Source organism: Cygnus olor, chromosome 12, assembly GCF_009769625.2.
Source record: "Cygnus olor isolate bCygOlo1 chromosome 12, bCygOlo1.pri.v2, whole genome shotgun sequence".
Lineage (NCBI taxonomy): Eukaryota > Metazoa > Chordata > Aves > Anseriformes > Anatidae > Cygnus > Cygnus olor.
The window spans coordinates 21,556,250-21,582,414 of record NC_049180.1 but is presented as its reverse complement, the minus strand read 5'-3'; the positions used below and the strand labels follow the sequence as shown (position 1 = coordinate 21,582,414).

The window sequence follows — 26,165 nt, the reverse complement described above, 5'->3', positions numbered from 1 at the left end:
GATGAGAAGTTAAAATAATGTTTCTGAGAGGAAAGAGCAAAACCAGACAACTTGTGATGTACTGCAAGGCAGAAAGTGGATTTAAAAATGAGGCTTCTGCTTTGTCTTTGGAGAAGAGCTGCTGCTGCTGCAAGCATGTAGGTTGCACAGGTTGACCGAGAAACTCTTTCAAAGCTCTCTTATTTTGGAGAGAGTTCCTTGGTCTAAGTACTTCTAAACTGATTTTTATTTTTGCTGAAGTACAATGTTCTTAGCATCTCTTATGCTTCCTTCATTTTGCTTGGTCTTTTTCTTTTTCTTTTTTTTTTTTTTTTTTTTACTGCTTCAGTCTGTCAGAGATCAGGCTATGATATGCCTGTTGCCTTAGCATTTGGTTTTACAAAATACTGATATATCACAAATACATTCAGTACCTGTATTTTTCACTATTTTTTTAATCAAAAATGCAAATAAACTGTTTTAGGGGAAGGTATCCGTCAGCTGAAATATATTTCGACTTCCTATGTGATCATGCTTAGTACCAGACATCTTGCTGAAATTATAAGAAACAGGTGATGGCATTTCATCGGGATTTCATACTTAAGCAAACAACTATGTGCACAAACAGGTTGGATAGGGGAAAAAAATCTTACTGCCACAAACTTGCTTTCTTTATTTTGTTTTTTAAATTTTGTCTGAATAAAAGTGATTCTCATTAAACACTATACAGGCAGTATTTCTAAAAAGAATAAATGAAATTTTTGTTTGATTAATTGGGTACTTCTACTATATGTTTTTAAAAGGACTGTTCAAAAAGTATCCCAGTTGAAGAGAAGGAATTAATAAAAATGACTTTTTTTTTTTTAATTCTACACAGTTATTCTCACTGACTATGTTAAGTAGTCAGTACTGGGTTTAAATAACTTTGCTCTTCCTACCTTAAAATATTGAGCTACAAAAGTTTTAAGTCAGGTAAACATATAATTAAATTTGATAACTATAGTGATTTAATGGAATGAGAACCATAAGACTAGAAATATTTTTTTTCTTATTGAAAATGCTGAAAACTTTGAACTGAAAATGAGGGTTTTCTTGTTTTTATGCCCTGTGGAACAAAAAATCTTAAATTTTGTTTCCAAAATGAGTTTTTTGTGTTAAATGCATTGAAATATTGATGCAGTGAGTTCTGCTTATCACTGTAGATGTTACTCCTGTGTGGTTGGAAGAAAAAAAAAATCAGTTTTTCTGTATGTAATTTATTATACATTCATTCAACAAGATTTTTCATCGGTGTTAATTTGGTGGATTGATCCTGTTTCCATTGAAGTCAGATGGAATCTTTTCTTATTCTTCATTTGTTATAGATACAGATGTGAGACTACAAAGGTCCGTGAAGATATGTAACATCCTCTGAGATAATTTTAAATGCTTTTGTTCAGAGTATGATGCTTCAGTTCTAAAATGCAGATGTCAGGTTTTTAAGTGGTGAAGATAGTGTATTTTGTATAATCTATACACTTATGGAACTCGACAAATAATTGGTCTAAATTCTCTAACGTGAGGCAATTAAGAAGGTCTGATCTGGCATGTGCGTGGCTAGTTGAAACTTCCTGAAGTGGGAATTGGCACTCTAGTGCTCGCTCCTGCCTTCAAATTTGTGGTCCTAAGAACAACTGTTCTACAGCAGACCAAAAACCTTCATGGATTTAGAGGAAAGGAGCAGAAGTAGCAGAGCAAAAATAGTGTAATATTTTCCCAAATATGCTCTCCTTGTTTGTGGAAACCAGCAATCTATGAGCTGCAACTCTGTACTTCTGATTACTCTTGTTTCTTGTCTTTTGTGCCCTTTTGAGTTCTATTATCCCTTTTTTGAGAAGTGGTTACCAAACTGCACTCAGGTTTAAAGACGTGGGTGTTCAGAATCTCTGACAAGGAAGGGCAAATGGGAGCGCAATGGGAGTCAGTCCTTCATCGGCATGAACTCCTGTGGCTGCCACCTGAGCTGGTGCTCTGTAGGCAAATACCCTCATGGCTTAAACTGGAGCAGGGGACCATTGCAGACTGGTCTCAGAATTACTGAGCTGTAATTAGCCCCACGATACTCCTCCTCTTAGTGTCATCCTTCACAGGGCCCAACTCAGACTTGGGCACTGACCTTAAGATCAATTAACAAAAATTATGCTTCCATTAATGTGAGTGTGTGTGTGTGTGTGTGTCAACTTGTCTGTACTCCTAAAGGTCCTGACTTTAGAGGAAGCCTCAGGTTTCCTATACCACCTCTCCGGATGAGGTTTAGCAGCCCCAGAAGTGAATATAGCATTCTACCCAATTCACTGTTTAGGTAAGTCCCCTGATTCTGTGTTCACTGTGTCTTTTTTCTTTGAGGTTAGCTTGACTGTGGCATTGCTGGCATTTTATTTCACTGAAGCGAGAACAAAACAACCAACTTTTGTGGCTGATCTGTGAAAAGCCATTATCATTAGGCCATCTGGAAAAAAGCATTTTTTAGGTCTTGAGCAGCAGCTAAGAGCTAGTTTTTGAAGAGTAAATTTCTTGCGATTGCCACATGATAGTGACAGTGTATTATAAAAAAAAAAAAAGTGCTGAAACAAGTAGGATTTTATACCATCATTTATATTCTAGGTTTATTTCTACAATCATTTAAACTTTTCCTACTTTGCAATTTCTTTGTGCTAGTAAAGGTTTATATAGCTTTGGAGACAGTGCTACCTGGAATGCTAACTCTGACTGGATGGCCACAAAAAACACAACAGCAGAATTGGCTCCTTAAAAATAGTGGGAAGCTGAATAAATGGCACGTGCAATTTACATATATATATATATATATATATATATATATATATATATTTGTGACATTAAAATAGAAAAGAAAAAATAGAATTAGAACACTTACTTGTGGGCTGGTATTACTGTACTTCAGATATTAATAGTTTTTGCTGTAGTCCCTAAGATTTATTTCTAACATAAACATCTTAGGGGAAAATGGATAGCCCAGATGAAATCATTCATGTTTTGTATGAGAGCTTCTTTACGGTTGTTTGTGAAGTAATTACACTTGGATTTATTGGGATAATTGCCAGTTGTGCATGTGTGTCTGTCTGTCTTTTAACTTCATTATTTCTCATCTTTTTTTTTTCCCACTGCCTAAGAAGTTCTATGTACTTTGTAAGATGTGAGTCCATGACAATATGGTATGAATTCAGAAAAACTTTTATAAGTTATTTTCAGAGAATATTTATTGATTATGCTTTTTTGTCAGTATTCAGAAAATCCAGGCAAAAATGACTAATTTCTTTTTCTGTCTTTTTAAAATCAAAATTAAAAAAAAAGGAGAAAATGTACTTTATTTAAAATTGTTTGGGAGAGAGTCCTCTTCAGTACTTCCACAAATTGTACAATCAATCAGATGCATTATTCATGTGATAGCTAGAAAATTGTATGTTGATGGGAAAAAAATTTAGAAAAAGGCACTTTAAAGAATCCTGAACAATGTAACAGATTTATGGGCTCTTCCTGTCAAATTGGCTGGAACTATAAAGTGAAGTTCATTTACAGGGGACAAAAATTAACAAAGGATGATTTGAACTGAAGGTCATATCTGGAGCTGTGCAAACATTGCAGAATAACCCATAATGGACTATACTGTAAGGGTATTTGTCAATACCGAGAATTAAGTGCTAGATTTACTTGTACTGCAGGCAGTAGGAGCGCACAGCAAACAGCAGAGAGGAGATTCTGCTTCCTGCCGGGCTCTTGGTGTATCCACTGCCTGTCGAGCTGGGGATGCTGCCTTACTAGCCAGTGCTTTCTGCATTGTGTGGAAGAGAAATTCAGTGACCACTGAGGGAGGCAGGGGCATTTGAACGTATCTCAGACCTGGTTTGTTGTGCAGATGACCTGCTGAAAGAAACGCACTTTGAAAATAGTCCTGGCAGGAACAAGTTGATGCTGAATACTCTACTCAACTGCATCTGTACCTGAATCCTAAGCTTTCGCTATGGATTTCTGTTTGTCTGCAGGCAGGTTGTAGTCTAATGGTGCTGTTTTCCTCCACGTTCATTTTTTGTTTGTTTCTAAATCACGTGTTTTAACACACATGGCATGCTTTTAATATCGCTTTTCCATATGCTGCTCTAAATGCATATATTCCACATATGCTGCATCTGAGGAATCTTTTTCTTTCCAAGGAAAGTGTTATTCAGTGGAATTTATCTGTACTTCAAGAAGTCTCATGCAGGACAGATGGAATCATAAACCCCTGGAAATATATATATACTTCTAAATGCTTTTGGTTATGAGTCAGGATTAAGGATGTGAAGGAGCTTGGTTTATGAAGGTGCAGATGAGAAGGGACATGATCCACAAGGTAATATTTCCATTTAGATGAGATCCGGAATAAAGAAGAGAAATTCTCAACTGTAATATTATTTGGTCAGAACACTGTTTTATTATTCACTGTTCTTATCCAGTTTTGTAGTATGAAAGTCAATATTTGTTTAAATACTATAAGACTGCCAGATTGAAACAGCTTTTAAGTAATGTGTACCTTGTGGCTCCAGTTAAAGCTTATCAAGAAGTCCCATGTGAATGCAATGTCTTCTTTTTTTGAAGATGTGAGACACTTGCAGGTTTTTACATTTGTTGAGTTTTTGTGGTCCATTTCTATTTACACTTTGTTCTTTCCTAATCTCAAAACTATGTAGGCTTCAGTGTAGATCAAGAATATCTTGTACCAGAGATATCAGTATGTCATTATTTCTTCACTGAGCACAGCCAGGGCTTAGGGGTAAACCTTAGTATTGGAATTAAATTTTATCATTTCTCATCAGTAGACGGAATAACTGTAGATACCATTCACATATTTTGCAGCCTACTCAAAAGATTTTCAAAGTTGTATTGAATGGATTTGGATGTAAGTTCTGTTATCTATTAGTGTTTTATAGTTTCCATTGGAGCTTGAAGTACTCGCTTCATGATTAGAATAAGGTGTTTTAGACACTTACTTTGGAGTTATTTTCTTATTGTTGAATAGGTTATATTGAAGCCATATTAGTAGGCTACAGATCCTTATTTTTTGCTGTTGAAGGTGTGATAAGCAGTATTTAAAGTTTTGTGTTTGCATGGGGCCGAGTTATACTCGGACTTGGAAAACAGACTTGGATAAGAAGCTTTTCTTCCTGATATTGTGGCAAAGCCTGAAAGCGTATGATTTATTACAAGTATACACACTATTCAAATTCCGTATGACTAAAGAAATGACATAAGTATACAAAAAACATTACTTTCTGACTGCAACTCACCTGAGTTTTTGGAAAATGATCAAGTGGTTATTTTGTTCTGAGATTCTGTTCAGTCTGTGTGATATTGGTAGCACAATGCAGTAAAACAGACTAGAACTGTAGTAAAAACACCCTTCTTTTTCCTGTGTAGCCAACAATGAAGAAAGTTGTTAATTATCAGCTATAGATTTGCTTCTCATTTTTCAAAGCTTACGCTACCTGGTATCTTTGATTATAGGGTATTTTGGGCTTTACATACATTGCCTCATCAGGGAGACAATAAACCAAGTTTAATATGTCTCAGTCTACTATTTTCCAGTGAAACTGTCATCATGGGCCTTTTTTGTTACACTTCACAGCCTGGAATATTTTTTTTCCTTTAGTTTAGCATGTTTTCTTCTCCATATAAATTGTAGTCTGGGTATTAGCATTTGTGGCATTTCATTTAATGACTGCATACGGTATGTCTTTGGGTAGACTACACAGCGTATAATGCAAACTAAGCAGATACTGTACCTGAGATATGTATGACTAAGGCAGTTAAGAGCTGAGTGGAGTTGGGAAGGGCTAATACTTTAATACTAAAGTGTAACTCACTGCAAATTTATCACCTTTTGTACGAGGTCTTTACCTACAGGTAACAATTAAGAATCTTAGAGAAAGTTCAGACTGTGTAATGTAACCTGGGTTAAAGCACCCTAGCATCACTATTTAGAGTGAAATTAATCTCACTTAGGTTTAGGTATTTACAGCGCAGATGTCAATACCTGAGCCAGTTCTCTAAACAGTCAGTTGAGAGAAATAAGAAGGCAGGAGCCATGGCCTAGGAGTGCCTACAGCAGGTGTCTAAATCGTGTCATTCTTTCTCTGGCTGCCATTGTTCTACTACTCTGTAGGTCTAACTAATGAGACTGGATATCTCATGCTAAAACAACCAAGACTTAAATTAGATGAATTCTATACTTCATATCTGAATTAGAAAGATTAAGTCTATTCTTCAGTGAGCAGAGAAGTTGGAGCTATATGGCAAACCAGTGTGGTTACTGCTAGTGATTAATGCTATCTGTATGGGATTACAAGGACCTTGTTGTTTGCCACACCTGCTGCTCTGCCTGCCTCAGCTAATTGCCCTGTTAATAGAATACTGCTGGGATTCAAAAGGGCAATATTTACATGGCCAGTGGTATGGGAGGAGGGAGCAAATTTCATTGTATTTGCTAAGGGAGGGAAGGGAATTTTAGTATTACACTGTGTATCTTTCTAATGATTACTGGAAACTCCCTTTTTGCTACTACCAACCTGTCACAGCAGTCAGTGAAGTTTAAATTCCCCTTGTCTTTTGAATAGCCAAAGGTAGTTGCCTTACTGCTAAATTCTAGCTACTGTTAACACTTAATGTAAAACTCTTGAGAGAATTTGTACTTTTGTATCTGACAGCTTGTGAAGAGATGAGTATTGGTGAGGTTAGAAAAAAATACTGTTGTCCAGACACAGATGTGTATGGCAGCAGTGTGGTAACATGAAATTCAGAAGAAGCTAGTAACCTATGAATGGAGTGCACTGTGAGATGAAGTACTCTTACACTAGCCCACTCATACAAATTGCTCTGGTGTGTTGTTTTAATGGGTTTAAAAACCTAGAGGGCAGACAGCAAGGGTCTTGACTTTTCAGTGGAGGCTTAACTAAAGCTTAAGTTCTTCTGAGCCTGTAATGTACAGTCTGAACGTGTTCCAAGTAGTTGATGATTTTACAGCTCTATTTTGATACCTAGCTCTATTTTGATACCTAATTATTGATTTTTGAGACTAATTTTAAGCCCATGGGTCTAAAAATGCATACTGTAGTGATTATAGTAAAGTTTTTCCAAACTTCCTTGAACTACCTCTTGCAAATAAACTTATTGGCCATGATTCAGTAAACTACTTAAATAAACTTTTGGGAAAACTTGCATACTTAAAGCTAATGAATGGTGTAGGGTTATTTGTATACTTAATCACATGCTTGAACACTTTGAACCGGAGCTCCAGCTCTTAAATTTGTGTATTCTTATGGTGACACTTACGAAGTGGGCAGGAATCTTGCAGCTAAAATCACTGCAGCTGATGTTAAATAGAGCACCTTTTATGTATTTTACATGTAAGAACTGAATTGTATTATTAACAGAAACAATGGCTTATACTGAATTAGATTAGAGATCAGTATCATGTCATTCTTATTTCACACAGGTTACGCTGTTACTAAATTTAGAAGAACTAGAACTACTGGAAAAAGAAGGAAATATCAGAAAGCAAAATCTACCTTTAATATGTTTTAAATATCTTACAAAATTACATAGTTGAAAAGAATACATTATTAAAAGTAACTTGAATTATGGTGGAAGAAATGCATCTCTGAAATATGTTGGTGAAAAGACTTTGGCTGAGTGTTACAGAGACCTATATGCAAAATTATTCATAAATTCTGAGTTTTCTGATGCTTTTGGGTCAAAAAGTCATCTATTTCACACCAATGTAAGTAGTCTAATGGAGGTGGGTAGTCTCTATTAGAAAATATAGCTGAAATAGCCAAATAGGGAGCAAATTTTCTAGAGTGGATACATATAAAAAAGTATAATTGTATACTTTTTCAAATATACCTTCTCCTAAGGTATATTAGAAGTCACCATACTAGTAAAGTTACTTATGCTAGCAAGTATAGTTACTAGTGTATGAGAAGTCACGTATACTAGTAAAAACTCCTCATGCCTGTTCCGAAGTTGTTCTAATACCTAGTCATTAGGTGAGATGATGCAAAAATACAAAAAAGGCAAAATAGCTGTTTATATCTTTCTGCATAAATAAAAATATTTAATAGATCCTGTAAGTTGTGAATATAAATTTCATTAAATTACTTTGCATAGGTCTGGAACATTTACTTCTGAACTAAGCTTTGTGGAAAAACCAAACCTACATTTTTGCTACATTTACTACTTGCTACATTTACCATTAAACAATTTTGGAATACTGTACCTCATTTATTCTTCTGTATGTACGATATATATATAGTAAGAAAAGAAGAGGTAGAATGTAAATCATGCCTATTTAAGCATGAGAATAAACATCAAAATCATTTAACTGAAGAATTACAATTTGTATAATATTTGCACACAAAATGGTTTCAGGTTTAAAAGTATACATTAATAGAATGTGTAAATAGTGTATGCTGACCTGAAATAGATAAAACTGCTTTTGTGGAATGAGTTCATCCAGGAACTTTATTTTAATTTGGATGAAATGAAATTCCATTAAATGTAGTATCCCTCATTTATTTGTTTGAACCTTTATTTATTATTATTCTGTCTCCAAAAACAAATAGGATCAACATAGTTGGGTCTTGGGCATACTGACAGATTTCAAGTACAGCAACAAGGAAAAGACTTCTTCCTTGTACTCCAAATATGCAAACAGTGCACAGTATGCCATGTTAACATCTGAATTCTTTTATTAGAGCAAAAGCTTCTCTAGTTTCAAATGTAGCATTTCCAACTGTATTCCTGAGGAAAAATGAGGTGAACTTGCAGCAGTAGACAGATGTTGAAAAGTTTGTGTGTGATGTCTGATGCAGAGAAACCTTGTTGTACTGTCATTGTCAATGAATGTGACACAGTTTGCTGCCTACCTTTTGTTGCTCAGTTTAAAGCTGCTTGAGCTTGTGAGCTATCATACATTGCATTGCTGAGATGTTAAGGAAGAGCTTAGAGGAGAAAATGTGTAACTCGCAGTAGAGGTTGCATCATGAAGAATTTAAATATAGCTTGGATGCAATAGAAGGAAAAATCTGTTAAGAATAATTTTATATTAACACAATGGGAACAATATAACTGGAATTGAAACAAGATGGCCTGGTGCATCTTTTCTAGCTCTAATTCCTGGTAGGAGATTTATAAAATAAACAAAACCAACTTGCATCTGGACTAATATATTACAATATATTAATAATATATTTAATAATAATAATAAAAATACGTTTAATAATAATAATATAAACTATATAATTTGGACTAATACTTGAACTAATATTTGCATTTGGTCCCCACAACTGTCAAACCCTTGATAATACCCAATGGAATTACTGAGAGGCCTTATGTTGCAGAGGAGAGAAACTTCAGGCATTGACAATTTAAATGAAAAATGGATTATGATGATGCGTGTATGTAGACTAGAACTGAAGTTAGAAAAGAGATTTAGACTGTTATAATAGTATGTGAGCTTTCCTTATTTCTCCTTCAGACTAGAATTTGTAAAGTTAGGTGTCCCATCCTTGGAAATAACGTTCACATAAAAACCATTGTCTACATATTCTCTACTTTGAAGATCATACTACTAATTTCATAAAATCCTGGTTTTATGGCACTCAAACTATTTTTTTTAAATGCATGTATTTAATGTTTTTAATAAGATATGCTTCCAAATGTACTGATATAATTTTTCTGCTCCTCTAGTCAAATATATGTATTTATATGTATCATTTAGGCCAGAAGCTGCGTAACAGTAATGATTACTGTGTAGACCAGCAGACGAATGTAAGTAAAAAGGCAAATCAGAAATCACTTGCATGTGTATGAACAGCTGGACTTGTTAAAATAGAAGTTTGTCATTCCTTATTTTTTAACTGATAAATGTCTTTGGGATGTTCCATACAGAAAGCTTCAGTAACAGTTAATAATGTAATCATATGGTTACATCATTTTCCTTTTTTTCCTTTTAGAAAGGGTCTTAAATAAATCTTTACATTTGGACATGCCATAAACATGAGGTGTAAGATTTTGTTACTACAGATGTAATATTCTTTTGTAATGTCCTTTTTAAGGTTACCATAATAGTGTAATATTAAACAGAGGTTGAGTTTTATGTGATTAAAAGTACAAGGAGTCAACTAAATAAAAATAGACACATTACAAATTATTAGGCATGGTATAAACATTAAACAAATAAAAATAAAAAAAACCCTTGCCCTAAGGATCTTGCAAACATTTTATTCTGATTTTAATTGTCAGATTGGAAAGGTCTGACCAACTGAGTTTGGACAGAGACATTATTTTTTCTCTTTCTTTTATACTGGTTACTTTATTTTCAGTCTGTCTTCTGTCCTTTGTTACTTCTGAAGGGAACCCACCCCAACAGGTGCACCAGGCTTCCTAAAGTCATGCGAATCGTGGCTAACCAGTGCAAGGTGCTGGGAGGCATGGGCAGGGACAAAGGAGAGAAATGGAGGGATATGGTAGAAGTGAAGGAGTTAGTCAATTTACTCTTTGATAATGTGGTACACAAATTTGAAAAGTATATACCTCAAAAATATTACTGCTTAAATAGAAGCAACATTTTAAATGTGAATAGTCAAAAATAGAAAAATTAAGTATTATTTTAAGCCGTGGGTCACAGTTTACACCTGGCTGTTAGGGGCCACCATCTGCTGGACTTCTTAGGGTTTCTGCTACTTTTTCATGATGCAGAGGCAAAGAGTGAAAATTAAGATCTTGGAAAAACTGATTCCTTTTATGAAAGAAATGCAAGAGTTTGTTCTTTTATTTTCTTTTTGGAAAGCTTCCAGTATTTATGCCCAGTCTCCATTTAAAAAAAAAAAAAAAAAAGGTAAAAAAAATCTTTATTCATGTGAAGAGTTTCTGTGAGAAGAATCACCAGTATCAGTGTTATCTGGTAGGTCTGTTATCTGGTAGGTCTCTTCTCTGCAATTCTCAAGCAAGTCCTGCTTTGAGTTGGCAGTATCAGAATAGATGACATTATCTCTATATGGTTTTGAAACAAGAAAACAAAAAATGTCATCAATGTGAAGGTGAACTTCAGTTGTAATGCCTGTAGGAGGAGTTTTCATGCCACTTTATCTTTGTTCAGCAACTTAGACTTTGGAAGAGCTGTCTGAAGACAGATTTGTCTGGCATGAGATTGTAAAAAAAAAATGGGTACCTCATAATTCTTTTTCTTGCTTTTTTGTTTTGTTGTTTTATTCCCTAACTGAACAGTGTGGTTTCCTTCTATACTAAAATGAGACCTTTTCCGCTGAGATTCCTAACAGGGCCTTTTATTCAGGAAAAGTCCTGGGAGCTGTAGGAATAAACCTTGCCTTTGATTTTTCTGAAGGTGATATTTTTTGCATTTGGTCCCAAACTGTTATCCCATTAGAGGATCTAACTGCAGTTAGAATGTGGTATGTTATTTTTAATGAAGAATAAATTTTAATTCCTTCAAAATAATTCTTTGGAAGATTTTACTCTAGCATCCTTTTGCAAAGAGCAATCTCTATTTCACTTAAGTGAAGAGCTTCAAAAACTAACTTGGTTCATACATTTAACTTCCTTTGTCCCTCTGTAAAATCTTTAGATGACGTGGTCCTGTTAAGTTCTCTTCCTAGTTCAGGAAACACTGAGATGCCTTCACAGCAGGCTGAGGTCTATGTTACCTTCAGTGTACTATTTAAAAGTGAGTAATGTGGACTATAGAGCAACTCCTAGTTTAAATGTCAACAGGACAGGCTGAAAATGAAGGGACACACAATGTTGCTAGGAAGTCAGGCTGCCCTTCTATGAAGTAAATTTAATGTACCTATCTGTAGTAGTCCCTTGCATTTATTCTAGTAGTAGAATGTAGTAGAATTCTATGAAATGTAGTAGAATTCTATGTAGTAGTCCCAACACTTATTCTACTCTTCATCCTTAATTTTAAGGTTTGCATAGTTACGTCTGTGTGCATGGATATCTTGCCCCGCAACATCTTTCTTGGTTCACTACTTAATACTTTATAAAGATGAACCGGGAAGGAAAGGTGGGGCTGCAGGCACAGGAGCACCTTCTCTAACTCTAGTGTCCTTGTATAACTTTGCTTATGACAGCATTGTTACCTTTCCAGTGAGAAGGTCTTGTCTCTCCAAAAGTTTGAGAGTGCTTTTTGATTAGGAACATGAAGTATTGCCATAAATCACCTTGAAATTAAAAAAGAGACCTATTTTAATTTAGTTCTGATGATAAATATGTCTTGGGAAAATTGATGAAGTCACTCCTTCAGCTAGATTTTGCTTGATTGGATGGACTAGGCAGAGTGACATAGAAAAAATATACTTTATAGCCTAAATGCTTATATGTATCAGATCTTTTATATCTGTGTAGTTGCATTTGTCTTTCATTTTTTATTCATGTCTTTTATCCATGTGGATATAAACATTTGTTGATTGCCATATCAAAAGACCGAAGTAACATCATAACAGTCTGGATGATATGCACAGTAAGACTTTATGATACTCAAAAATTTGCAAGAATTACGCTCTTGATATTTCACTCCTTGAGCCTAGATATGGTATGTGAGATTGCTAGTGACTTAGAAAACACAAAAGAGTTTGGTTTATGAAGATGTTAGTTGAAGCCTTTCCTGCTTTCTACTCTTGACAGTGATTATAATGAAGTGGCTGACAATAGAGTTTTAAAGAATGAAATATGATAAAACAGGAATTGCACAATAGATACCAAAAATGGTAGCTCAACTCAGTAGTATGTGGAAAACCAAAAGAATAGTTTAAGAGACAGACGATTCCTCAGCGTTCTGAGATATCTTTCTTAATAGTCCTGTTCAATAACTTTGTTCTATGTATTTGAACTGAAATCTAAACTATAGGTTTAAATCTGAGTAAGTCAGCTCTTTTTATCTTTTTAAAATAGGGATAAACTATTGCAATGCAATTTCCTGGACAAGGCATTGCACGATTAAGTGCTACAAATGTTAAACTTCCCAACTTCAAGGTTAATTACTGAGTTTATTTACATTGTTCATGGAGAAGGAAGAGCCACCTATCTACTGGGGCAAAGACAAGGTGTGGGACAGACTCAGCTCGATGTGGTTTGCATGATTTTTTTTTTTTGACAGTGTGAGTTGCTTTAAAATACTTAATTGGACAAATATTTGAATAAGGTAGGCCTTGACATCATGAATATATTCTGGAGCCATCAAAGTTGTTTACTGAATATATACAAATTAAAAATGTGTGTAGAGGAAATGGTAAACAATACTTTTGCTTTTAAGAGTGAATGAAAAGAACAGATTAATTTTCAGTTATTAAATCACTATAGTGGATAGAACAAAATACTTCAAACCAAAAATGCTTCATTCCTTTTTCTCTAGCTTTTTGTCCTACAAAATTACAAACCATAGGCAGGCAGCATATTGCAGGATGATGATTGCAGCCCCGATGAATTAGGATTGTGCAAATTCATTTGTGGTTCTAAGACTGCAGACATGTCAGGTTGTATTTTGAAGATTGTGAATTTGTGTTGGTAAGGTGGTGGCAGAACTTAGAGTGGGCAAACTGCTAATACTGGTGACAACATGCACAGGAAGATAGAACCAGGCGTGACTCTCAGATTCCAGACTGTTTGCAATATGAGTAGGGAACAAAACACGTTCTCTTACGATAAGTTTTATAAAACAGGAAATCATAAATCCAGACCTCTCTAGCTTGTTTTCTTTTTTTAACAAAATACTTTTTTTTTTTTTTTTTTTTTTTCCAGAGAATAGCAGTGTTTTTGATCTGTCGTGGTGTATTTTTTATTTTATTTTATTATTTTATTGTTTCCAAGACTCTTTCCATTATGTTGGTATGTGTTCTTTGAGTGTTAGGGGACTAGAATGGGGATCCTTCTATAATTCTTTCTGCTTAAGTATAAGCATTTTATTTAGTTTGATTCTCATGCGTCTAGAAGGCTTTAATTCTGGCTTAAAATTCATGAGGAACTTGAGTGGTTTGATACATATGAAAATCAAGCAGCTTGTATTTAGCTATTTAACTTAAGTATCCAATGGTTTTGGTTTCTAATTCTAAGGTAGAACTCAAAATCAATGTAAAAGTGTTCCTCTACCTGCACCAGGCCTACTATAGGTACACATATATATCATTTTGCTGATGATATAGTTAATGAACAGTTCTGACTAAATGAATTACAGAATACTGTCCCCCCCCAAAGTAATTAATGTTGCTTTATATGTTACATTAGGTGGCCAAACAGTGAGCTGCCTATTAAAATCTCTATTTTGTCAAAACCCACAGACAGATGATAGTCCATAAGTTGCAAGGGAAAGCTCTCAGTGGTACAAGCAAGAGAGAATTACCACCTGTTAGAGGATAGCAACGTTGAGAGAGAGGTTTTGGCTGGTGCACAGCTCAGAAATACAGTACAGTTTCATAACTGCGTAGTAATAATGCTGGTCCCAGCAGGCACTGCTTGCTGGATTCCTCCAAAAATCAGAGGTTTGGATCAAAATCTTGTTGCCAGTTATGTGTTGTAGCCCCAGTTAAAGCCACACAAATTGAGAGCAATTGGTCAAGAAGCACCTGCTTGTTCTGTGATTAAGAGAGCTTGGTGTTTCCTACAACCTGCTATTTTACTAACAAGCGTTCCTTTTGTTGCCTATAAAATGAATGACTTCTGCCGATTCTGGAAAACAGGTACTTCATTACCTTGCAAACAAATAAGGGAGCTGAGAGTGACTCTTGGAAGAGAAAAACAAGTTTATTTGCAAATAGATTCCTGGTCATAAGGTGCCCCTCTTAGCAAGTTGTAAGCAAAAATGAAGAAGTCTGGGTTCTGGAGGCTGCTGTTGCATTTATCAAGACAATGCCCGCATCTTCCTAAGACTTCCTGAGGCAAACTTGAGAGATGTTGGCAATTTGCATGCATGCAGCTTTTGTTTCAAAGGCCAACACTCTCACCTATTGCTGGATCCTCTTAGAATACATTTCTATATGGCTTTGTTGTTTAAAGTGTTGTATATCTTTACTGAAAGCCACAAAATCAACAGGCCCACTTGCATGACATTTCTTGCTCTTAAAATGTCCTTCCTACTGATGGTAGTAACAGCTAGAAAACTTTATTCATATTCTGAAAACAGTAATTAATATACCTGGAGCCTGCTTCTCATTTATTGAGAAACTGATGTATATTTTTTTTCCTCCTGCAGTATTCATCTTGAGATAATAGTTTGAAACTTGTTCATCTGTGCAGAAAGCTACAGCTGTAAATTCATGTTTAGTTTCTGACAGTAGAAGGTATGTGTAATGTTTGTTAACAGACTTATCCTTCTTTTAAAAACTGTGCTATTGGGGGAAATACTCCATATTTTTCATCTGATTTTAACTAAAAAAAAAAAGACTTCAAATGTAGAAATATAGATACAGTCTTGCAGGAACTAACAACTTTCAGAAAATACAGTAGTATATTTTACTGTATTTTAAGAAATATTTCTATGTAGAATTTAGATCAGTAATATTTGCTGTAAACTTTTATTTCAAAAATAAGATAATGCATTTTTAAAAGGAATTCTTAAAAACATTTCATATTTCGTTATATATACTTCTGCTGTTTATTTTATATAAAGATTATTTCCTTTTGATAACAAATCTGATCAGTTTATCGGGAGCAGAATTGGCCTGTTTAGTCAAATATACTTCTTTATCCATCAGATGTGAAAGGGCATTCTGTAATGTTGTCTGAAAGCTTGAAAAATCAGGCTTTTTCAGAAGAGCAAGTGATTTTTGAAACTGATAAACTGCTTTCAGTGGAAACCTGGATTAGTGTGTCTGTGAACTGGCTTTGAATTCCTGGTGGAACAAAAGAAGGTGAATCCGGCTTCCAGCTCTTATTCTGTAGCAGTTTTAAGGCAGGGACCGTTCTGAGGCAGTGCCTCTCTGACTGGAGTATATAGAAACATGGCTTCTATCACAGGTCAGATGCAGGCCACGTTAATCATCTAAAACTTTGATATCAAGGTAAAAATACTGTACAGCCATAAAAGAGCAGGTATGTCATGTGATCCACAAAATTAAGTACATAAGGGTTACAGAGTTTCACAGCACACCATCCATATAAAAGCTCAGTAATCATGACGGGAAGTAACAAACAAAAATAAGAGAAGAACAAGGTTTGCATCAGAAAGCATTTTGGTGACTGAAGAGCAAATGCTAGGAATCAGTTATGATTTAGAAAAGTTCCAGTCCTACTCTCATTAAACACAAAGGAAGCTGACAGGCAGCAAGATTAAGCCCATAGAGCTTTTGAGGAATCTTAGTTTTAGTGCTGTCATTCAAATTCTTCATTTCACCTCACAGCATGTACAGCATCAGCAACAAGAAGAGCAGATAAATGCCAGATCAGCAGTATGGCTCAGTGACGACACGGTATGGTCACCTTGTGATAGAGAATGAATTTGTTCTTTCTGTCTTTTCTGAGCAGATCAACTGGGTTTCTGGTTGTGACGGTCTATATGGTTTAGACGTGTTCCTAAGGAGCAGGGCCAAATCTGCCAATTAATTTTATAATTTGTGTGTCTTCACAACGGAGTTCCAAAGTTCTGATCGTAAGTGTGATGATGGCTGCTCCCAGTTCAGCAGAGGATGTTGTACAAATGCAGGGTGGTTGTGGTATGGTTACATCCTCAGCACGGCAAAGGAATTTCAGAAGACTGAATTCCCCCATATGCTTTTTACTAGTTCTAGAGTAAAATTTTGCAGAGGCCAAGGCTGACCCATCAGAGTGTACATTCGGAGTAGCCAATGGGCAATCCCTCTGTTACTTATAGCACTATCATTCATAAATGTATTTAAGAAAAAGGATGATCTATTTTCTACAAGTTCCTTAAAGGGATTCCATTTTAGCTTCAATTGTAATTTTTACCTTTTTCAGTAGAATTTATTGACACAATGCCTAGCACGAGCCCTAGATTTTGCATCATCCTTTTGTCTGGAAGCATATTCACCAGCCGCTTAATTTGTCATAGCCCTGGAGGTATCAAAACTAATGAGCTTTGTTTGAATAGACTTTTTCCAGTTCATCTAGCACACTTTGGGGTAATCATTCAGTTTCTGTTTGCTTCTGTTGTGAAGCATTGTGGGAAATATAACAAAATAATGGTTAAAAAAAAAAAAAACTGTATAAACTGTTATCAGCCACATTCTCTAAAAAGCCCTAAAGATGTTATATTTTTAATTTCACTATTTATTGAAGTATTGTGAATACCTTAAGTATGATCATTACAAGACAATATCAAAGGAGAATCTGATAAAAAGCTATTTTTCAATTAGCTTTGAGTTTAATACTTTGCTTTTTTAAGTATTTCAGAGCTAACAAATCTTTAAACAATCTCACCTTTCAGGATTTGGAAGTGGACAAGGTAATAACTATGAATACATAATATTGTAGCAATGGTAAGGATTTTAAAAATCTATTACTGGGATTACATACAGGAATACCTTTTATTGGTCAGACAATTGCATTTTCATTTTTATAAAGCATTTTCCTGTTCTTGGTATTATACCACAGAGATACACAAAAACGGAATGCAGAGGTGTGCACTGCATAAGTAATTTCTGAAAGTGTCAGATACTCTGTACGACATATGCTTTTAATCTCAAGTTCCTCAGAAGATTTGTCCCTCTTGCCTATTAGGACCACATTTGTGGTTTATGTTATTTTTGCCTCATATGCTCTAGAATAACATATCTTTAACTTGTAGGAAGTTCCCAATTATAGAATAAGGGGTTTCAGATTCTTTTTTAAGTTATGCAATGAGAACAGATTCCCTAGAATTTTTGGTTAATTGTTTTTTCTTTCTTTTTTTTTTTCTTCCACTAACAAACAAAAAAACACCTGGTAGGCCAGGTTCTAAATATGATTGCTAAGCATCTTGTTGACTCATTATTTTTCAACATTTTTTTTAAATTTTTTGATAAGCAACTGAAAGTTATTGTGTGATAATTTTGCATCAGTAAAGCATAATAGTTACAAACAGCCCTTTACAATCTAAAAATGATTGTTTTATCTGAATGAGGTTTCATATGAGAGAGGTGGAGGAAGAGAAAGGGCAAGAGAGTGGGGAAGGGACAGGAACTATTTGCTTTTTAAATCAATTATAATATCCTTTGGAATTTATTTGCACTGAAGTGTCATGTTAAGATGTCTTGGGAAAAAACTATCATGAGAAAGCATGCAGTTAGCAGAAACTCAGCCTACCTATAACTGAAGTAACTGAAAAACTATGGCAAATGTAGTATCTTTCTTGGTGAAAATAATTGATTTATTGACTATTATCTTAATTGATTTATTGACTATTATCTCACTGCACCCATGTGCAGTGCAATAAAGAGATACCCTTGCTACTGTTGAATAAGACACCTCGAGTACCAGGAAGCTTTAGTATCACCACCTCATGTTCCTGAGGTTTATCTTGTATCTTGACTGAAATAATTGGCATAGGTGGAGTTTTGTAATAACACAGGAGCAATGTTTCTGTGCCCACAGTAAGTCTTTGTGATGTGCAGCTCTTCCTAGCTGCACTGCGCTATGTAGACATGCAGTTAGTGGCACAAATCAGTTTGCAATCCAAGGCTTCTGTGGGGTCCATGTGTGATATGGAGTACTTAGATGGCATTGACAAGCAGTGTTTGTCTTTTCAAAGATAGAGCTATAACTTCTGATTGTTGCCTTCACTGTTGTTTTTGTGTGTGTGTGTGTGTTTTGCTTTTTTTTCTGTTTTTCATCACTGTTAAATTGGATTGCTTCTGTGAAATCTCCCCTCTTGGAGGTCACTGCAAAAGCAGTTCAGAATACAGAATATCTTATGTCGGTGGCTAAACTAGGTTTAGTAAGTACAGTAGTTACAGTTAAGGAAAAATACTGGTTTTGTTTTATACTTTGCGTTATGGTTTGGTCCTTATGTATAGTGGAGTTAGGATTTGCTAACAGCAGTCTTCTGATCTCTATATCTATGGACAGGGAAGGAATCATTAAATATGAAACATGGCCAGAATAACTTACAATATGATTGAGACATCTTACAGGATGGTGCAGCACCTCTGGCTTTTTATTCAATGGGAAGACACCACCCAGTCCTTGTAAGGAACAAATTAAGGTCAGAAGGTTAAATGCAGCCTTTGCCTTTGCTAGAATTACTACCTGGATTAACAGTTACTGCAATGATGGAAGATGTTTGTACGGACAAGCTTAAATATTTTTGATGCTGTGTTGTTTAAAGCTCTTTGTTAGTCCTTTCTACTTCAACTTTTCTGATTATTGCCATAAAATAATTTTTATATCGGCACCCTAAAAGGTTTATATTTTCTAAAATTGGAAGGTTCTGCCTCAATAAAGAAGTAGACCATTACTTTATTTTAAAAATATGTAAGCTATTATAGGCTTTTAATTAAGGTTTTCTAATTAGTACATGAAATAATTCGTATTTTTTTAAAATAAAGTATGTATTTTTAATTATACAGCTGATTTGTTTTCCATACAAATAATTGTGGTTGAAATCGGAGGGTCTGCTTGTGAGGGTTAGATGATCCCAATATAGGCTTATTATTACCTGTTTCCTGGTGAAGGTAAGTCTTTTCACAAGTCAGGGCCTAAAAGTGCATTGCAGTTGCTAGACCAATTCTGCTGAACATAGAGACGTAACACAATGCAACTTAAGTTGATCACTTAGAGCAGTCTGCTTGGAAGACTGTTGGTATGCACCATGTGTGGAATGTGTGCGGTGGAGAGAAGCCAAACAATAGCTGAAGGGGAGTATTTATTTGTGTGTTTTAAAATGAGCCCATTGTGAGATGTGAATGCTAGTTTGATGCTGCAGTTGAATTAAATCCTATAAAAATGACACAAATAATAGCAGCATTGTTTAGCTGACAAAAATGTACAGAGTACAGTGGACACTGACTCACATTGGCAGGAATCAGCTTTAGGGAATTCTGCTTCACCAGACAGATCTCTTTACTTCTAATATTTGACAGAATAGCCATTGAAAGGAATCAAATATGAGAAATATGAAAAGGGAGGGATACTTTGAAATAACTACCTTGAGCAGGAATGAAATCAGATATTAATTCTTAAAGAAACATAAAATTCAAAACCTATGAAAGAAAGAAGGAAAACTACAAATGTATTTTTATGAAGACTTTTTCTAAAACCTTGGATGTCTTGCTTCATTCTAACATTTAAAGGTGAATAAGAAATTTGTTGCTAGAAAATAATCTATCGTTGTGGAACTCGTATAAGATGCATTCAACAGTTAAATGGAATTTTTATCTGTAATCTTACAGAGTATTTATATAAATTACCTTATAAAAACATGGTAATAGAGGGAATAGTACCAAAAAAAAGTAAGCAGAATTGTCAGAAGACAGGAAGAAGCTTGAATAGTACAGAAGATACATTCTGAGTTTTGATTATTGTATTTTCAGAAATTCAACATGCATGGCTGTTCTGATGCTAGAGGAAATAAGAATGAAATAATTTACAAGGATGTCATGTAAACAGTTTGAAGTTGCAGAGTCTGTCAGCATTTGTTTTCCCTTGTGCAACTTGTTAGGATGTATTTGTTCTCCTATCTCATATAGAATATGTCAGATAGGTGGGAAAGGTTAGCTTTGTGCGTAACAGTAATCGTGAGAATGAGCAGGAAGGCTTCTGAACTGTAAGGGTGTGACATGGTAGGGCTGGAACAGGCTATGGACAGTTATTTTCTGTTCTGCTAGCTACAAGAAGTGACTGTACACTGAGTGTCAGGCTGACTTTTGCTTTCATGTTCATTTAACAGACTTTTGTCATCCCTTCCTAAACTTGTTGTTTAAGCAGCAGTTTCCAGCAATTTGTATTGTTTTCTGAGGCTTTCTTACTCATTTTTGGTGCAATTTTATTTCAGTATGTTAGCTAGCATTAGATCCTTCAACAAGTGTCTGTTGTTCAGAAGCTGTAGAAGTGCTGTTCTTGCGAAGCAATAGTCTGAGAGGCTGCAAGTCCCGCCCTCCCGCAGTGCATTGTTTCTGGAGCAGCGTTGCCCGCTAGGAAGAAACTGCTTTGTTCTCCTCATGCAGTTTTGCAGAGGGTGTTAGTAAGAGCAACAAAACAAGGTTCCTCTAGGTCTTGCAGTGGAACTTCTGATTATCCTTACTGTTTTTAGGTGTTTGTTTAAAACGATTTCAGGTGGGATTCTCTAATTGTTTTCTGACTTGGAATCTGCTGTGAGCACTGACTGACCCTTGGAATTGGCATCCTTTCCACTCTCCACCTTGTTTCCAGTGGTCTATGCAGAATGGCTCTTCAGTTGAGGGGGCTTGGTTTCCTTCTGACGAAACACCTTCTTCTGCTTGTATATCCCAGAGGAATATCACTGAATTGAAGAGGGGAAAAATTCTGTCTGGATAATTTTTTCCTCATATCTTTATAGCTTTATCTGCACAGTAGAGTTAGAATTGCCACATGTTTGATGGGTAGTTACATCAGGAATTTAATAAGAGCATGTGTTCTCTAATATCTGACTTCTTTTCCCAGTTCATTGACTTGATTTCTTCCTTGGGTTTTCTTTGTAAGTGTGAGTAGGGGCTATGTTATCCACTAGGCAAGTGATGGTGCAGCTACCCTCCAGACTGGAACATAACTAAGTTCCAGATGTGATGATGTTCCTACCAAGACCTGATAATAGCATGTAGAGTCAAATCCTGTTTATGATTGTGGTCAGAACATCTTTGTGGTTGTGGTACATGAGCTGTTTGGTGCTGGTTTATTTCATAAAGGTTTGGAAGGAAAGGGGTCTGTACCTTGTTGGAACTGGTAGGTGAAAATAGGTGGCGTTTGATTTTTAAATGTTACTTGAACTTAATCTGTAAGGATGTAAGGTCTTGTTCAAATTGAATTATGTTAAATTACACCGAAGTTTGTGTATTTTTGATTATAGATACTCAAATTAAGTAAAAGATGCTTGCAGCCTTTGTATAGCTCTTGACAGCCGTACTGTATCTTTTAAATAATGGAACTGTTTTGGCAAAGCCTGGGTGGAAAGCTAAAATGTGTGTTTGAAATAGCTCGCCTCATCTATTGCATTAGTCAGTTCCAGGATGGTTAAACGCAGATTAAAAAGGGATTACAAGTGTAATAGTTTAGGGAGTTTAGTTTTGTCTTGTTTATCCTGCTGGAATGCCAGTTTTCAGACACTTATCATGATTGAACTTGGTTTCTGATGCTCAGCTGATGGTTGGGGCAAGGTTAGTTATAATCTAGGAGATGACATTAACTTGTTAATGATTATGATGCTGGCACTGCCATTAATGACTTGAGGGCATGGGAATCACAAGAATGGAAGATCTTGCTTTAACATCCAGAATTTGGGAGGGCTGCGTGGATGGCTGTTTTCAAGACTCTTGGTTAGCAGCACATTGTATGAGGGGTAACTTCTAACTTGTATTTAAACGTGTGCATACTCTTTGGAGTGTGTGTGTATGTATTTATATATATACATGTTCTTTTTTTCTTTTTTTAACCAGCCTATCCTGTGTTGAATGAATGCTTTTTTATTCCCCCTATTTTTCTTTGTTGTGCTACACAGTTCATTCTGAGGTATGTTTTCTTAGGGGAGTTTAAAATGAGCTTCCTGACACATGTATTCTTTAGCTAATTCTGAACATGACATAAAAAGGAATCTTTTTCTGCTACAGTAAATATTTTTGTAATACAGCGTACTTATTTAATGTAAGTAGGTTTTTGAGATACCATGCAAAATGGCACCCAATTTTATTAGAGTGGCCTAAAGAACTGAATAAATCCTTTAAGCCAATTGTATAAAAATGCAAATTTAAGTCAAGCAATTAAAAACAGGTAGAAATTAGAGATTTGGATTTTGCAGAGCAAGCTTTTCACAGCCACCTCCAGATTACTGTGCAATTTATCTGGATTCTGTCAGCGATAGTCAGACTAGATTTTGATAAAAAGCAGCAAATCTGTCCCTCCGTAGCTCCTGTGACTTGCCGCAAATTTCATTCAAGTTGAAGCGTCTGTACAATCCCTTGAATAATTTGAAGTTAATCATTTGTACTTCACAGCCTCTGATAGGCCTTTGACTTGGGGGGTGGGAACAGATTTGGCTTTTTAATCGCCTTGTATATTGTACAGCACGAGATAAATGACATAGACTGTCTGAAATCTACATTCTTGCTTCTGATGCAAAACTGTAATTAATTTTGTGCAGTGTTTCAGAATTGATCATGGTCACTTGAATTTCTAATTTTTCATTCACTTCAAAGACCTTTTTTTTTCCTTTAAGGAATGTGCTTAGAGTGTGTGAATGTTCTCTGATGCTAGTGTACTAAATGACTATTTTACGCCTCTTTTTCAATAAGGTGAAACAGAGGTCAAGGCATGTGGCTCGTCTTTATCTCTGTCCCAGCCTGCTTCAGGATATATTTCCTGACTTATAGGAAATACAATCAAACTTATGAAATTACATCTAAATACTTAAACTGCGCTGTTCACTTCTGTGCCTTGTAGAGATCCAAAAGGTTTCTTTCAGAAATCCTTTTCAGTATAAAACAATTAAGCACAATTTAGACAATAATTACCCTAATTAACTACACTATAATGTTTGCATTCAAGATTATAGAAACATTGTGTCTGCTCTGTACTGCAATAATAACAAGTCTCCCTAATTTCTCTGTATTGATAGTACTTGTATGTGCTTCTTTGTTTGGTATATTCCACTGTAAAAATATTTGTCAGTGAAAGATTGAACAATATGAATGAATTTGATTATGCCATTGTCAAAAACCCCATGCATCACAATTTCTTGTTTTTAATCACTACTGTAAACCTCATAGCCTGAGGGCATAGTTTTAATTTGGGTGCCTTACTAATGAAAAGAAAAAAATAATTGTTTTGCCTGGATTTAATAATAAGCAATAAAATCAGCCAACCAGATTTTACCTCTGCATTCAATCTCTTTTTTATTATAAAACATTTTTGTCCTTTTTTTAGATTACATGCATAGATACCGAACATTTCACTAATAAATATTTCAGTTTGCTTATGAAGGCTAATGCTGTCATCTGAATATGGAATTATATTTCTTTCATGCTTCATTATCATTTCATGGTAGTAATGACAGTGAGGCGATGGAATATTTACAGGCTTTTCAGAAGACATTTATCCAATACATTTCCCTGAAGGGCACCTAGGCTTAAAGATACATTATCCTTTTATAAAACACTGCCCAGAATCCCAATTTCTGAATCAACCTATCAGAACTTGCTTTGCAGCAGTTACTGGTGAAACCCTCAAGCCAGTTTCCTGTTAATCCTGGGAATCTGGTGTGGGGTGTGCGGAGGGCTGGGAGGGGGAGAAAGCGCACGTCTGCTCCTGAACCATCAGGCTTGGTACTTTAAGTAAAATATGTTATTTCTTCTGGACTGATACAGTTTTTCAAAGCTGTACTTAAAACATTTCATTGTAACTGGGTAGACTGCAGTAGTAAGTAGTAAGGGCTGGTGGTTCAAGCTTGGGTGTTTTTTTTATATAAACTTTGTTAGACTCTTGGCGTTAATTTTCAATAACCTTTTCTACTGTGTGCCTGTTGTATGGGCAGACTCCTGGGATCTCTCTTGCTGTATGTAAATATGTTGCACGAGTCCATCCTATTCTGAAAGTACTCAGGCACTCAATCTGTTGCTTAGGAGGTGGGTTCTCTCAGAGCCTTGTTTGCTTTGTGCGAGACTGCTGTGAAAAGAAGCACTTATTTGTGTCTGTATAAGATTCTTTATTTTTTAAATAAGGAAAGAAAGCAAAAATGTTATACTGCTATAATATCTTTCATCTAAAGGACTTCATAAGAGGCAGCATGTTAGAGTGATTAGCATGCTGGAATATGTTACAGAATCAGGATTTTGCTTCTGCTATTGGCCTGTTATACTGGGATATATCTGTGCTGCATTTTGCAGGGAAGTAGAGAGATTTCTCAGATTCTGGAAGAAATCTAGCAGGGATACCACAGAGGTCTGTAGGAGCTAATTTACTCTGTGCCCTTTGTTAGAGCTAGCTCAAGGATCTCTGTGCTCTATGGTGATAAGTAATTTAGACATAACATGCACACCATTGAAATTAATATAGTGAAAGATCCCTATACTAGCAGTCCCTGGTACTCAGCATACTGTAAGGTAGGAAAAGGTGAATTTTTTAATGAAAGCTATAAAACAAGTCTTTCTCGGACAAAAAAAAAAAGAATCTTCTGTAATAATACGCAGTTATCTGCAGCGATGCACATCTTAAACCATATACAGCTTATGTTATCTACTGCAGTGTTGGTGATAGAACTTCTGGATGGTGAAATTTATAACTTACTGCTTCAGCATACCGGGGTATTTCAAAATGTAGGCAATATTTGCCATTAAAACAATCGGCACGTGCCCTCTGTTACCACATGCACGTATCCAAGATATTGCATTTCATCCACAGAAAGGGGGTAGGAAATGTGCATGTCTACCCCTACCCAAGAAAAAAGTTGAGTGGCTCTGGTGAAGTAGTTTGAAATCATGTTTATGCTCCTTTTGTTCCTTTCCTGTCTTGCCTAAAGAGAAAGTTTTAAAATTCAAATGGACAAGTCACACTGAGGTCTGTATTTAGTGGGCTTGAGACTCTGTTCTTTCTCTGACAACTTGATCTTTATTTTTGCAAGCATTAAACAAATTTCAGAGCAAGAATAAAATAAATACCTGCATATTTTCTGCTCTAACTGCTTGTTTTGTGCCCAAGAACAGATAATTAGAGATAAATGTGCTCAGATGTGCACCTGCATATCAATTTGGCTGCAAAAAAATAATTTCTGTTGTTCAGTTCCCAGTGTCTATCAATGTAACAGCAACTACACAAAGAGGATTTACTGGGTCCCCAGATGTTGTTGAAATAAAAGCACAATCTCTACACCACAGACAAAGAGCTAAGCTCTTAAGGTGAGACTAATATCCTCTTTTCTTTGACCAAATTAAAAGATATGTGTAGTAACCTCACTGCTGATTTATGAAAGTGCTAGTGATTCT

The 26,165-nt window shown here is 35.5% G+C and overlaps 1 long non-coding RNA gene across 1 annotated transcript in view; it reads left to right on the top strand.

Annotated features, from left to right (window-relative positions):
• LOC121076897 overlaps positions 1-26,165 on the top strand; it is a 104,482-nt gene that overhangs the window by 17,702 nt on the left and 60,615 nt on the right. Inside the window, exon 2 of the long non-coding RNA XR_005823782.1 lies at positions 15,278-15,333. This is a non-coding gene — a long non-coding RNA (uncharacterized LOC121076897). The remainder of the gene's footprint in view (positions 1-15,277; positions 15,334-26,165) is intronic.